The sequence below is a fragment of the Ailuropoda melanoleuca genome, chromosome 9 (genome assembly GCF_002007445.2).
Source record: "Ailuropoda melanoleuca isolate Jingjing chromosome 9, ASM200744v2, whole genome shotgun sequence".
In the NCBI taxonomy this organism is placed as follows: Eukaryota; Metazoa; Chordata; class Mammalia; order Carnivora; family Ursidae; genus Ailuropoda; species Ailuropoda melanoleuca.
Window position 1 is genome coordinate 1,722,173 of NC_048226.1, and position 14,942 is coordinate 1,737,114.

The window sequence follows — 14,942 nt, forward strand, 5'->3', positions numbered from 1 at the left end:
GCTGTGCGGGGAGAGGACCCATGATGGCAGGAAGAGGCCGTTGGCCTGGCCAGGCCCAAGCAAACCCTTCAAAATCACACTTCAGCTCCTCGGGAAGGGCCTCAGAGTCAGAGAAACCTTTGTGGAAGTCGAGCAGGGCAGACCCAAGGAAGGAGAATGAAGGCCCTTGAGAAAGAGGTCGCTCTGCAGGTCACAGTGGCCCCAGGGAATGGAGGTGAGCTAGGCTGGGCAGGGCAGTCATGGGAGCAAGGAGAGGTCCAAGGTTGAGCCTGGAAGAGAAAGCAAAAGACAGAAAAAGAATCTAAAGTGATGGGTCCACAGCAGCGAGTAAGCAATACGGAATCAGAGGGCTCGGGAGGGGAGCTGTGAGAAGGTCCCCAGAGGCAAGGGGAGAGGAGAGGTTGCGCCGGGGCAGAGAAGGACTTCCCAGATCTCTGAGAATTCCTACCCTACCTGTCCTTTGGTTTCACTCTGGATGTGGTGGGACTGTCCAGTTCAGCTGGTGGGATGCTGTACCCCCCCTGAGACCTTCCAGACGCCTGGTGAGCGGCTCCCACGACTGCCCATCAGATGACGCTCCCAGCCCACCAGGCACGAAGCTGTGGCTCCTCCCATCCATCCCTGGTTTCTGGATCTCTGGGGCAGGTTGCTGGATTGCGGACAGAGCAAGGACTAGGGACAGACAGACTGAGGCACAGGAGAAGCCGGTGGCACTGGGAATTCACGGGTTCAAGACGGCAGCCAGATTTCCACATGAACGAATGTCCTAAAGGAGAACCCAATGGCTGTCGGCTGGTCAGCACGCTTCTCTGTTCTCAGCCACAGAGTGGCCTGTGGCCTGAGCTCTATGGCCAGAGTGGCCACGAGGCAGAGACTCAGCAGGAGGAGGGAAGCCGCGACTGTGCGTAGCATGACTGTCAGGTGTGAGGAGTCAGTATGTCACTGTGTGAGAATTCTCTGAAGATCGGGCTGCTGGCCTCGCTCTGTCCCATTGAGATGCAGCGAAATATTTCATTTCCCGTTTGGCATGTGTCATTTTGCCACTGGAGTTCCATTGACTTGGTGGGTCTCGGTGAAGCCTTGTTCCAAAACCAGGAATCAGTCGGGCTGCAGGCGGGCACAGGGGAGCGGTCAGCCCGCAGGAGGCGGTGCATTGCAGGGCCGGGGAGCAGATGGCCTGGAGGAGCCTCCCCACCCTGGAATGGACCACCCCCGGGAGGGGCATTGCGGGAGCGTCAGGAGCACAGAGAAGCAGCTGGGACTAATGGGAGACCGGAACCCAGGGAGCTATATCCCACGGGTGCTGCGCCCCTGTGTCTCACCCTTCCCCGTGCTGCTTGCAGATCCACCCTAATACGTGCTGCTTACCGCGGCTGGGCCGGCGCTGCAAACTGCATTTTCCAGACCCCCTGGCCAGATGGCTGCCTTTTAGGTTTTGCCAAAAGGAGGCAATAGAGAGAAACTGAAAGGAGAGAGGAGGGAGGTGGCGGAATCCTCCCGCCAGCAGCTGGCTCCAGGCTCCAGGTTCCAGCCTCCAGCCTCCAGCCAGCCACTGCCTCCAGCTTCCAGCCTCCAGCCAGCAGCTGTCTCCAGCCTCCAGCCTCTAGCCAGCAGCTGCCTCCAGCCTCCTTGGGCACTCCCAGGACCAGCCCTGCCTATGGAACTCCAGGTCTGGAAGAAGACCAGAACAGATATCACTGTAAGAAGCAAGGTATATCTGGAAAGCCAAGTTCCCCCCTGGATACAGAGGACAAAGGACTCGAGGCAATTCAGAGAAAAACCTATGAATGGCTAAAACAAAACAAAATATAATACAGTCATGCACATACACAAGTGTTCAACTTTCCCAATACATTTTATAAAAGGAACGAAAAATCAATATTGAAATGCCATTTTCCACTCATGTTGACAAAGTTATCAGGATGGTAGCCATTGATTCTCAGTAAATAATCATTAATGGCACAAAATAGATGACGTAATGGGTTATGTATTTTTTTTTTAAAGATTTTATTCATTTATTCGACAGAGAGACAGCCAGCGAGAGAGGGAACACAAGCAGGGGGAGTGGGAGAGGAAGAAGCAGGCTCATAGCGGAGGAGCCTGATGTGGGACTCGATCCCATAACGCCGGTCACGCCCTGAGCCGAAGGCAGACGCCTAACCGCTGTGCCCCCCAGGCGCCCCTGGAATGGGTTATGTATTAAAGTGTTATTGATGGTGGCGAAAAGGTTGATAAGAAGTTAAAATAACCCATACATTTAACAGTAGAATGACATTAAATATATTGTAAATCCACAATATGAAATACTTTTTAGGCATTTAGATATCTGAATAATATGTTTAAAATGTACTAAATGCACTATTTAGACTACGTGTAATAGTACATTTAAAATGTCTAAACAGTACATTAACATAGTCCTGTAAGTGAGTATCTAATGACATAGAAATGTCTGTAGAATCATATTTGATAGAGTAAAAAAAAAGGACACAAATTTAAAAATAAATAGTACATACATGTGGTATGAGTCCACTCGTATTAAATGTGTGTGTGAGTACTATGTGTGTATACACACTCGTGCACATACACATAGATGTATGAGAGATTTTTTTAAGGGGAAGTTTCAGATCCTGATGCCCGGGCTATGCCCCAAACCAATTAAATCATCACACTGACTTATTGGGGGGACTCAGGTTTCCGCAGAATGTCAGGCGATTACAAGGAGCAGTCAGGGTGCAAAACACATTGTACCCTGGTCTCTACAGTCTCCTCGCCTCCAAAATGAGAGCGCTATTTTTGTAGGTAGCTGCAACCTCTCTTGGTGCATTTGGTCCTTGAGAAAAGAGTCCCCGCGTTGGCTTACAGCAAAGGAGCCGGGAGCATTTTGCTGGGGTCAGGGCATCCGGACTGTCTCTGCAGCCAGCCTGACTTCACCAGAGCCAAGCATCCCCGGGGGATCGGAAGCAGGAAGCTTCTGTCTCAGTTGCTTCCATTGTACTTCATAGAAAGGATGAAGTCAGGTGGGTCACAGCCAGAAGGGGAGACAGGGCCACGTATTGGAGTCTGTCATTATTTGCGAGAGGAGTGAGTCCAGAAGTTTTCACACATCAAAATGGCGCTGAGTAACGTCAACAAACCTAACGGGTAGGGAAGGCAGTGGGGTGAGGAGCAGCCCGCGTCCCAGCCTTCTGCAGCTTCTCCCAGCTCGGCCCACCTGTCAGGACTCCCTCCAAGGACACCCAGGGTCCGATGCTGGACGGTGTTGCTGTGGGGGGGGCATAATTCCCCCTCTACCCTTTAGGTCTGTGGCTGAGACCCCATGTTATAAAAGATTTGGCAAGAGAAAAACCAACAGAAGTTTCATTACATGTAACCTCATATATATGTGGGAGACACCCGGAAAAACAGTAAAACTCCCGGAGAGCCTCCACTTTAAATACCATTTTGGGCTAAAGGCAAAAGCAAGCTGTCGGGAGCGGGCCAGTTTCAGAGCTACCAGGAAGGGCCCGGGTCTACACCGGTGAGGTTGGTTATGCAGATGGCGGTCAGCGGCATCTCCATCGGTAAAGATGTTCTAGAGATTTGGAGTCAGCTTCTTCTTGGCTGGAGTCACAGACATCGGGACACCCTTACAGATGTAGATTTCCCTGATAAATGTAAATTTCCCTCACAAAAGGCCTGCTTCTATTCTCCAGAGAAGAGAATTTGGAGATTCCCCCGGTGTTGACTTCTTAAAAACTGACCGCTCAAAATAATCCCTGTGCGGAAGAAGGAGGATCCATTCTGCTACCCTCCCTTGCTTTCCTGGGACGAGCAGCAGTCTACGCTGGTCCCTACGGCTCTTTCCAGGTCTCGCGGGCCCCAAGTGAGTGGACGTGAGACACAGGCTGTGTGCGGTGTGGATGGAAAGGAGGGAGGAGGAGCCGTGATCTGGATTCAAACCTCCAGGCCTCTGTGTTCACACTGCTTGGCCTGAGTCTTTCCACCGCCACCAGCCTCCCCTACGCCACAGTTTGCGCATGGTTGTGCGTGTGTGCGAGCGTGTCCCCCGTAGTGGATCTCGACCTGGTGGCACCACGGAGTCACTGCGGGAGCTCTGAAAACGATCTGCCCCACCTGCAGAGATGACCGTTTCACAGGCCTGGGGGCTGCTGGAACAGACGATGGTCCAGAGCTCCCCGAGTGACTGCCGCGAGCAGCCAGGCCTGAGCGTCGCTGGAGAACCTGAAGGGAAATGCTCCGTGGTTGCACGGCGGCGCCTCACCAGGTGGGGCCCCGGGACTGGCCCTGGGAACTCATGAGAGATGTCAACATCTGAGCTCTCCCGGACCCGCAGAATTAGAGTCCGGCACACGCTCTCCAGGTGACTCTGTGAGTGCCAAAATGTGGGGACCACGGTTTCAGGACAATGGCCCTTCACCCTGATTGCTCATTTCGAGCAGTGAGGGAAACTTCTGGTTGAAAACAGTTCTACGTCTGGACTTCACAGTTGCTTGGAGTGGTGTCCAGTCACTGGTGGCTTTTAAAGTTCTCTGGGGTATTCTAACACAACCAGGTTTGAAGACCGTAGTTTTAAAAAGAGAGAGGGTGGAAGCTTAAAGAAGGGAACAGGCACCCATGCGTGCCCGCACACACATACCCATGCGCACACACGGGCACATGCACGTACACAGGCATACACGCACACGGGCGCACACATACATGCACACGCGCACACACATGCATGTGTGTGCATACAGAGACACACATGCACACGTGTGAGCACACACTGGGGCGCACACACGTGTGCACACACACGCACACACACAGAGCACAAGCCCAGGCTGTCTCCCCAGCGTGCTGGGAAGAGTTGCAGAATCTCTGATGTTTACAATGTGATTGAACTCATCTCTTTCAAGAGTGACCTTTCGTTAGGTTGAATCACTTCCTTTGGAAATAAAAGAAAATGCCTCCATTGTTTTTGAGAAGTTCTGTTCGACTTTGAGACTATTTTGCAAAACAACTCTTCTCCAATTTGGAGGCCTCAAGCTTCCCGTCGATTCTGTCTCTGCTGACCTAAGCAGACAACCACATAATGCTGTGGGGAAGTTTTCACAGACGAGCCGAGGGCTCCCACTGCAACCCCCCATTTTGCAACTGGGGAACTGAGACCCGGACAGCCTCCAAATGCGGTGCTCAGGGTTGGGCGGAACATCAGCAGCCGAGCTGAGAACAGGACCAACGTCTTGCCACCTCCGTTAGCTGTGACTTTGCCAGATGACACGGTGGGGACAGTGGGCGTTTCAGCGGAACGGTCTCCAGTGTCACCAGACGGCTGCCTCGTGCGGGGGTGACACCTGAGGCAGCTTGGGATCAGCAGGTCTAGGTTCAGATCCTGCCTCAACTGGTGTTAGCTGTGAGAACTGCTCTGTGCCTCAGTTTCCTCCTCTGTAAAATGGGGACTCGCAGAGATCTTATGGGGACTAAGTGGGTTGATAGACAGGAGGCACAGAGCAGAGCCTGGCGTGTAAGTGAGGGCCATGCTCACAGTCTCGGAGGGGCTCCGTTGTTCCTGCACCAGCCCCTGGCACTCTGTTTCCCACGGTCCTGGGAGTCTGTGTGCGGTGCCAGAAGGGACTGGCCTCATACCCAGGTAGTGGGGAATGCTGCTCAGTCCACAAAAGGGGGAAGACAGAAGTCTAGGACCTGGGAGAAGAAAGAGAAATGTCTAGATCAGTGATTTCTGAGCATTCTTGTCAAGGTGTGGCCATTCATCCCCCTGCCAACCCTGCTGACGGCCCACTGTGTGAGAATCATTAGCACTTTCTGTGGTGATCAAAGGCCTCTCATAGCCACCACCAGACACTGGGACTGGGGTGAGAGAATGCTGTAACCCCAGCTTCGGCCCCACCCCATGTGCCCTGTGACCTTGGGCACGCACCTCTCCTGGCCCCGCCGTGCTGTGACCTTGTCTCCTTTGACCCTCTCAGTAACCGGCAGTGAGGGCTGCGGCCGTCACCCCATCCTGGGAATGAGGAGACCGGCTCTCGGAAAGCCTGGCCCGAGATGGTGGGCGAGGACGTGGAAGAGACTCCTGGGAGGAGTTGCCCTTCCTGCACCTGCCTGTCACCACCCTCCTCCCGCCCTCGCCAGCCATCCAGCTAGCCAGCCAGCTCTGGGTTTCTCTCCCTAGTCCGGTTTCCCATAAAAGTCTATCCCCTTTCTCTCCCACGTCCACGGTGGGCCTCCGTGAAGGGTGGGCTTTGGACAAAGTGACCCAGCCTGAGACAACGGTGCCCACGATGGCCCACGAGTGACCACTTTCAGGAAATTGGACTAATAGTTCCTGTGACCTCTGTGGATGAAAATGGCATTCCCAGAGGGAACGACTGACTCAGGGATGACGGAAATTTCCGGTGTGTGTTAGCAGGCTGGAGGGACAGCTGCCACTACTGGGGCTGAAGCCAGCCCTTGGGGGGACACGGAGGGGTGCGGGCCTGGCTGCCCTGGCCGACCGCAGGTCTTGTACCGACGCAGCTGGAGGTGGCCTGGGTGGGCCCGAGGTGACCTGCGCCCCCGGTGTTTCCCTCTCTCGTTCTCGCAAGGCCGTGGGCCTGTGGACCATTCTGGAATAGACTGGTATTCTGCTTTCATGGTTCCTACCTCCCTGAGGGATTCTGAATTACCCCGTAGTCCCCACCTCACAGTCTCCCTTCCAATGGCTGTGAGATGCTTGGAGCCTTCTAACCTCACCTGGACTTCCACGGTCCTGTTTGTCTGTGGCAGACGGAGAAACGAGAGTGAGCACACAGTGCTGGGCCTGTGAAGGGCACCCGTGGTGGAGGGAGGGTGAGGGGCTCAGCTCCAACCCTCCAGGCCCCAGGCTACACCCCAGAAGGGCAGCTGGAGGAGGCCAAGAGCACGGGAAGCAGGAGCCCAAGGGGTGTGCAGGGGAAGCAGGAGCCCAGGGAGGAGGCTCTGGTGGGGGGGGGGGACAGGGCCATAAAGACAGAAAAGTGAGTCACCGTGGGCAGTTGGCCTTTCTCTGCCTCCATGACACAAACAGACAGCAACAATGCGAATGAGGGGAAAAGGGGGGAAAAATCACCACAGTTTTCGTCCTTCACACATGAGATGCTTATATTTTTCCAAGTTCTTTTCCAAGCCCTGGTGACATTTATGCAAAAATGTTATGTTGCAGTAAACACAGCCCAGGCCCAGTTTTGGACCCAGCTGCCCGCTTAGCCGGCTGCCTGAGCGTCTCCCGGGCTGGCCGCGAGCTCCACCCGTTCAGTAGCTGGGACGCATCTCCCCCAGTGCGTCCCCCACCCCTGGGACCCTGCAGGCGCCCCCTCCCCACCAGGACCCCACAGGAGCCCACGGCTTCCCCAGACCTGCCTGCTCATGTCTGCTGTTTGCATCACTGGAAACGGTTACTCATTTGTCAAGCACTGACCTTTATTGCAATACTTCTTACATTTCCTTCATAACTAGAAAGGTGGCGTCTGTATCAGCCCTCTGGTTTGCTAATTATAGCCCCTCCTGAACGATCTGTGAGGGGTTTTATTCCAGCTTGCCGCGTATTAGCTCTTTATACGAGGTGACGGAGCGCCCTGGTTTGCCTGGGCCGGTGCTGACGCCCGAGCCAGCCCAGCCGAGCCCGCTGCTCTCCTGCCCGCTGTCCCCGGCCAGCCGTCCTTTCTTTCTGGTCGGTGAGAGCGGTTGTAGGGTCACTGTAAGGGAACCGAATGAGCACGGTTTAAGCACCTGGAGCAACGCCAGGGACATAGTTCTTGATACGTTTGAGGGAAGAGGGCATTGCACGTTGAGCTAGAGTGTGCGGCAAGGAATCCCATTGCTGGCTCCTGGTTCAAATCCTGACTCCTCCGTCTCCCCTCTGCGAGACGAGACGACAATGGCCTGCTGGAGCCGGTACGCTCACGCCGCACAGAATAGGCCCCACAGCAGGCAGCCCCCAGCTCCAGCCACCGTGGGCGGCAGTAGAGACGGGGGTAGGATGTGTCTCCAGCTGCCACTACGGGTCATCTGCTCTGTGACAGGCACTGCCGGGGGGACTGGCCGCCCTGCTCTTCCCGGACCTTCCGTGGGAATCCCTCAGACCCGGGCAAAGGGCTGGCCGGTGACCCAGCTACTGGGAGAATCTTATATGATCTCAGTGCACCATCTCGACACAGACAGAAACAGGGACTCTGGGCTAAGATGTGCCCGGATGACACGGTGGTCCCAGAACCTGAGGTCATCCCACTTTATGAACAGTGTCCTTGCTGGGAAGGGGCTGGGGAGCCAGAGGCTGGTTCGTGGTCACCTGAGCTCAGCTCTTCACAGTTTCTAAATGCCGTTGCGTGCTGACTGTGCACTTAGCCCAGCCTCACGAGGTCTGGTGCCTGCACAGGGGAGAGGAGTCTGCTTCCCAGGAGGGCCCGGCCAGCCCCCATCACCCTGCTGCAGGAGGAACAGCGTTGGCTCGTGCTGACACAAGGGTCATGACTTGGGTGAGTGGCTATGCTCACAGGAATGTCATCCACCCTCGTCTTTCTCTTCCAAGTGTGTGGACCCAGGGGCTGTGCTGGACCCAGCGAGCCAAGGGCAGGGGTGAGGGGATGAGCGGAGAGACCAGCCTGCACGGCAGCTACATGGGCGGGTACTCTCATTCAGGGAGGGAAGGCCCCCTGCCGCCTCCTTCCAGGGGCCCTTGGGCGGGGGCCAGGCCACTGGCACCATCACACTGGGACTGGAGCTAAGCTGGAAGCAAGTGGGGAGCCTCGGGTTCAGACAGAGGCTCCTGGGAGCACAGCCCATCAGCCCTGCACGGCGGCGGGCTGACCCAGTGGCAGCGGGCTTGACCCAGTGGCAGCGGGCTGTCGCAGGGCTGGCGGGCTGACCCAGTGGCGGCGGGCCGTCACAGGGCTGGCTGGCTGGCTGTCCAGTGGCTGTGGGCTGTCCCAGGGCTGGCTGGCAGCCTCCGGGGTGGGGGGGGAACACCGCTGGTGGGATTTGCCAGAAGAGAGGGCTGTCTCTCCCGTTCCTACCCTCTGCTTTCCCCAAAACTCTCTTCTGAGCCTCAGCCTCTTCCCGCTATCGATGGGGATTCCTGGACAGTGGAGACGCTGACCCACCAGTACCCCGTGCCTGCATAGGTGCTGCGTAATCTGAATCGCTGCAGAGATGCGTGGATGCCTTGGGCTGTGGGTCTGAGCCATCTGTAGCAGGGGGACACGGTTCCGAGGACAGAATAATGATACTAATAATAAGATGAGGGACTGTACTCTGTATAGCACTTTCAACGTGCCGAATACTGTGGTAGGTGCCCTGCCTGTCACCCACAGTACGACCCTGTCTCTAGGTAGGCCTGACGGCTCAGAGCTGGGCTGTCCTCTCCTTTTGGCTTCTGTATTCCTACTAATGCAAGCTAAAATCACATGGCTTTTGTTAAGCCATTGAAACACCCGAGTGAGTGAGAGAAGAGTGAGGTGGCAGGCGGGTGGGTAATTCTGGAAGGNCGTTGGCTCGTGCTGACACAAGGGTCATGACTTGGGTGAGTGGCTATGCTCACAGGAATGTCATCCACCCTCGTCTTTCTCTTCCAAGTGTGTGGACCCAGGGGCTGTGCTGGACCCAGCGAGCCAAGGGCAGGGGTGAGGGGATGAGCGGAGAGACCAGCCTGCACGGCAGCTACATGGGCGGGTACTCTCATTCAGGGAGGGAAGGCCCCCTGCCGCCTCCTTCCAGGGGCCCTTGGGCGGGGGCCAGGCCACTGGCACCATCACACTGGGACTGGAGCTAAGCTGGAAGCAAGTGGGGAGCCTCGGGTTCAGACAGAGGCTCCTGGGAGCACAGCCCATCAGCCCTGCACGGCGGCGGGCTGACCCAGTGGCAGCGGGCTGTCGCAGGGCTGGCGGGCTGACCCAGTGGCGGCGGGCCGTCCCAGGGCTGGCTGGCTGGCTGGCTGTCCAGTGGCTGTGGGCTGTCCCAGGGCTGGCTGGCAGCCTCCGGGGTGGGGGGGGAACACCGCTGGTGGGATTTGCCAGAAGAGAGGGCTGTCTCTCCCGTTCCTACCCTCTGCTTTCCCCAAAACTCTCTTCTGAGCCTCAGCCTCTTCCCGCTATCGATGGGGATTCCTGGACAGTGGAGACGCTGACCCACCAGTACCCCGTGCCTGCATAGGTGCTGCGTAATCTGAATCGCTGCAGAGATGCGTGGATGCCTTGGGCTGTGGGTCTGAGCCATCTGTAGCAGGGGGACACGGTTCCGAGGACAGAATAATGATACTAATAATAAGATGAGGGACTGTACTCTGTATAGCACTTTCAACGTGCCGAATACTGTGGTAGGTGCCCTGCCTGTCACCCTCAGTACGACCCTGTCTCTAGGTAGGCCTGACGGCTCAGAGCTGGGCTGTCCTCTCCTTTTGGCTTCTGTATTCCTACTAATGCAAGCTAAAATCACATGGCTTTTGTTAAGCCATTGAAACACCCGAGTGAGTGAGAGAAGAGTGAGGTGGCAGGCGGGTGGGTAATTCTGGAAGGAGCCAGAGGAAGGCTGCTCTGCTGAGCTCACGGAGCAGTACACGGGCAGTGAGGGCCGTGCAGAGGTAGGGCAGGACTCAAGGCGCCGGGACTGGATTACAAACCCAGGCCGGCAGTGGGTCTGCACTCCAGGTAAAGAACAGGGTGCTGAGTCAGACCCCCATCCCCCCCGAGAGGCTGTTCCGCTCCGTGACTCTGCATTTGGATGATGGCATGGTCCGAGGCTGCCATAATCCAGAGGGATCCCCAGGGTGAGCACAGAAAGAGCAGCTTCCAGAAGAATCTTCTCTTTGTTCCATCAGGAGAGCACACACAGAAGGTGCCTGGTACAGTGTCTGTGCCTGGAATAATTTGTAATCTACAGTTTTCTTAACCTTCCCTGGGTTTCCCCCCTTTTCCGTCTGTTAACAGAACGGTGATGAGTAATTGCATCTGACTTCACTATGACGTCAGCTGGCACCTGTCCTGAAGAAGCCCTTTGTCTGCTGACCGCCCTTCAGGGACGTGTTTGTGCTGGTGCCTCATTTAGGCCCCTCCACTGTGGCTTGTGGCTTTCCGGCAGAGAAGTGAACTCCGTGTTAGGAGAAAATGGAAAAGTCAATCATCCGCTACATGATAAGTCCCATTTCCTCTCCTTGTTTTCCAAGACGAGTTTTTAAATCATATGTGAGGGATGGTCGTCACATGAGAAATAAGAGGCTTCCGATATTCATGCTTGCCAGGCTCTGGGGATCTCGCTTGCTGTTCTCGCCTGGGTTTTATTCCGCTGGGTTCACTTTGCTGAGTGTCTGTCCATGTTCAGGAGTCCCTCAGCTCATCCCAAACAGACCCGCGCCGTTCTCTGCACCACCTTCTATCACACCCGGTCTGCTCTGGGAAGATCGCCTGAGGACCCTCCCTCCTGCCACCGTGCCTTTGCACGCGCTGCGGGCTTTCACTCTCTGCTTCCGTCGAGGATCCCATACATCCTTCAAGCACAAGACGGGCCCTGGCCCAGTCTCCCGGAAGCCTTCACAAGCCCCTCCTTGAGGTGGCAAGGTGTCCCTCCTCTGGCTGCAGCAGCCTCCGCTCACCTCGTCACACATTAGGGTGACCCATGCTTGGTGGGAGCTCCGCAGACACGGAGTCTGGCTGTGTCGTGTTCATCATGGTAGCGCCACGGCCTTCACATTGCTCGGGGCATGGGACACAGTAATGGCTCAAAAATGCATGTTAATTAGATACAAATAGTCTAAGGAATCACCTTGCCGGGCCGCCGCCTCCAGGAAGAATTCCGTGATCCTTCCAGCCTCGGACGCTTTTCCACACGTGGCCTTCCTTTGCAGTCTCTGCCTCTCTTTTATCCCGATCCCTTTCTCCTTTTCCACTCCATGGCAAATGGCCTGGCACGTGGGAGGTGCTCTGTAAGTGGTCGCCGAATGAATGTTAGCAGAAAACTGAACTGATTTTGTTCACAGAAGCATAGAAAGAATCATTCTGGGATATTCTGTGTACTGGGATCATTTTTTTGCCCTTACGTTGTCAAAAACAATATTCCTAGTATTCCCTAATATTCCAGGGAAGACCGTGAATTCTGAGACCCCATCACCTGTCTGTGTAATACCTTCAGCTTCCCTGATTATAGAGGTTCACAGAATTTCCTGATTCTTGTTGTAGTTGTCGTTGTTGCTGTTTTGAGGTCCACAGATTTTTGAGACCTAGAACGTGAGGGTTGGCACAGCTCTGAAAGGTTGCCTAGTCTCTCTCAAGCCACCTCATCTTAGAGATCAGGAAACCAAGGTCGAGGAGCACAGAATAATTCATCAAGGCAAGTCAACGGCCAATAGAACAGGTCTCACCTATATTCACCTATATACAGACACGGCGAGGTCCGATCAAGCCTTAGTACAGAGCATTGCACCCGTCTACACCCTTGATCTGATCCTAACACTCTCATCCTCCCATGCCTGACTCTGTGGAAGAATCTCACATGATGTGGGAATGGTGAGTATTTGGGAAGGACCATTCAGAAAACATGTATTGAATTCAGCAAGCTTTACTGTTACTATTTTTGCCAGGATGGAAGTTCCCGCGAGAGTTGCAGATTGACCCGGTTGTGCCCCCAGCCCCAGCGCCTGGCACGTGGTAAGTACCACACAGCACATACATGTTGGGTTGAAATTAAGAATGCACATGTCACCAAGTTGTTGGTCAAAACTGGAATGATACAAAGTAGATCGCAAGACCCCCATGCTAGGATGCTGTACAACCCCATAAAGGGAGGTACACATACACATAAAAAATAGAGAAACCCGAAAAGGAAGGCTACACCAGCCTGAGAGTCGTGACTGCCACGGGGACCAGGATCGGGGCGGGTTCCGGGGAAATCTGATTTGTGTCTAGTGGGTTTTATTTCTTAATCAAAAAAAGAAATTGAAGGAAGAAGTGAAGGAAATATGACAAAATGTATTTATTCTGTATGATGGGTACACGGGTGTTTGTTATATCCATCTCTGTGATTTTCTGGGGGTTTGAGATTTTTCGTAATACTGCAGCTGTATTATGTAAGGAACTATTGTAGTTTTACTGTTGGTCCCAGTGCTGAGGTTTCCAGAACCGTTCTCAGATTGGATGATTCGGAAGGATGCGTAGAGCTCAGGGAAGCTGCTGTACGTATGGTGTAGAGTAGCAAGAGGACGGGGAATCAGCAAAGGGAAAAGGGATGTAGGGCAGAGTTCGGGCGACGGGGAATGAGCTTCCTTTGTCCTCTCCTGGCAGAGTTGTACGGTAGCACTGAATTCTCTCAGAAATGAGGTGTGACAATACGCACCAAGTCCCCCCGACCAGGGAAGCTCCCCTGCGAGCCCGTGTCCAGGGTTTATCTGGTCTCGGTCATGTGGGCATGGCGCACCTGCTCGACTGACCTTAGCTACAGCCTCTGGATCTCCAGATCAAAGAGATACAGTGGTGGCCTGAGGCCCTCATTATAAATCACATTGTTAACATGAAGCTATCTGGTGTGGTCTAAGGTCCCAGGTATGCAAAGATACTCTTATCAGGCAGAACATTCCAGGGACTCATAGGTTACGTCATAGGAGACTGAGAAGGGCCAGTCCTTTCTTCGGAATGTGCAAGCATGACGATCCCAAGCCTGCTGAGTTAACCCTTTATTGTACAGCCCTGGGCCAACCCAAAGTGAGATGGAAGACCACCACGTGCATTTGTGAAAGATTTTGTGAGCCTGAGGCAGCCACCTACCTCCAGGCTAGAAAAAGTCTGGAGAGACTGGGGCATCTGGGGAGCCTGCTCCCCACTTCACACCAAGGAAAACGGGCTCGGAACGGACCACTGGAGATCTAGGCTTGTGTCTCGAAGTTTCAGAAACCAAAGGGACTGACACTTGATCGACACGCGAAGAATCTAACTTAGGAAACACTGGCGTGGCCGCTCTGGCGACCAGGCTTTGGGATCTGACTGCCCTCGCAGATTATTCTGGGACCAAAAAACAGGTGAGGGTTCCTGGTGGGAGGGAAAGGGAGAGCTAGTTTAGGACCTTCTTAGTCCTGGTCAAGGTGAGTCCAACAGGGGACTGGACCATAGGATTCTCAGAGGCTAAGGAAGGAGCTGTAAGCAACCAACCGGGAGAAAATGAATCCACCCAGAGATGAGGAGTGGAGGGGCTTTTGAAGAACCCTTTTAAATGCCGCGGAAGAGAAAGGGTAACCGTCCAACCCTGTCAAGCCCAGGGAGTCACCGTGGAGAGATTTCCTGTCCGTGTTCTCCTCTCCAACCTGCCCTGTTCTAGCTCTCGAGAGCAGAGACCGGTTAGCAAATGTGTGAGGAGCGGCAGAAGACCAGGGCGAGGGGGACAAGTCCTTTGGGACTTCAGTCTGTACAGTTCAGAGCTGGGGAAGGAGGGACACTTTCAACCGTGAAAGAAGTGTAAGTTCTAATTGTTAATGAGCCTGGAGATCTTCATTCCTGAACGGGGCTGTCTTGGAGAACAGAGAGACAAAGAGGAACTTTCTGCTTCTTTCCCCCCTCTGTGCTTCAATTCTGGTATTTTCTACCAATTTGTCTTCACCTGAACTTGGTTCTGTTCCCTGCTGTGCTCCGTCTCCTGCAAGCCATTCTAATAAGTACCAACTTCAGATGTTATGTTTCATATTTCTAGAATGTTCTTCAGAAATATATTTTAGGAACACCTGGGTGGCTCAGTTGGTGAAGCATCTACCTTCAGCTCAGGTCATGATCTCAGGGTCCTGGGATCCAGCCCCACGTTGAGCTCCCTGCTCGGCGGGGCATCTGCTTCTCCCTCTGACCCTCCCCCTGCTCGTTATTTATAAATAAATAAAATCTTTTTTAAAAATTTAAAAAATCAGGGCGCCTGGGTGGCACAGCGGTTAAGCGTCTGCCTTCGGCTCAGGGCGTGATCCCGGC

The 14,942-nt window shown here is 54.4% G+C and overlaps 1 long non-coding RNA gene across 7 annotated transcripts in view; it reads left to right on the plus strand.

The window, feature by feature from the left end:
* The window catches only part of LOC117803695, a 47,472-nt gene that overhangs the window by 18,958 nt on the left and 13,572 nt on the right, over positions 1 to 14,942 (plus strand). For 6 of the 7 annotated variants that reach the window (XR_004627642.1, XR_004627636.1, XR_004627640.1 and 3 more), the window contains one exon: positions 12,581 to 14,751. This is a non-coding gene — a long non-coding RNA (uncharacterized LOC117803695). Of the gene's footprint in view, positions 1 to 12,580; positions 14,752 to 14,942 lie in introns of those variants that run through there. The other variant, XR_004627637.1, reaches the window with a different exon arrangement.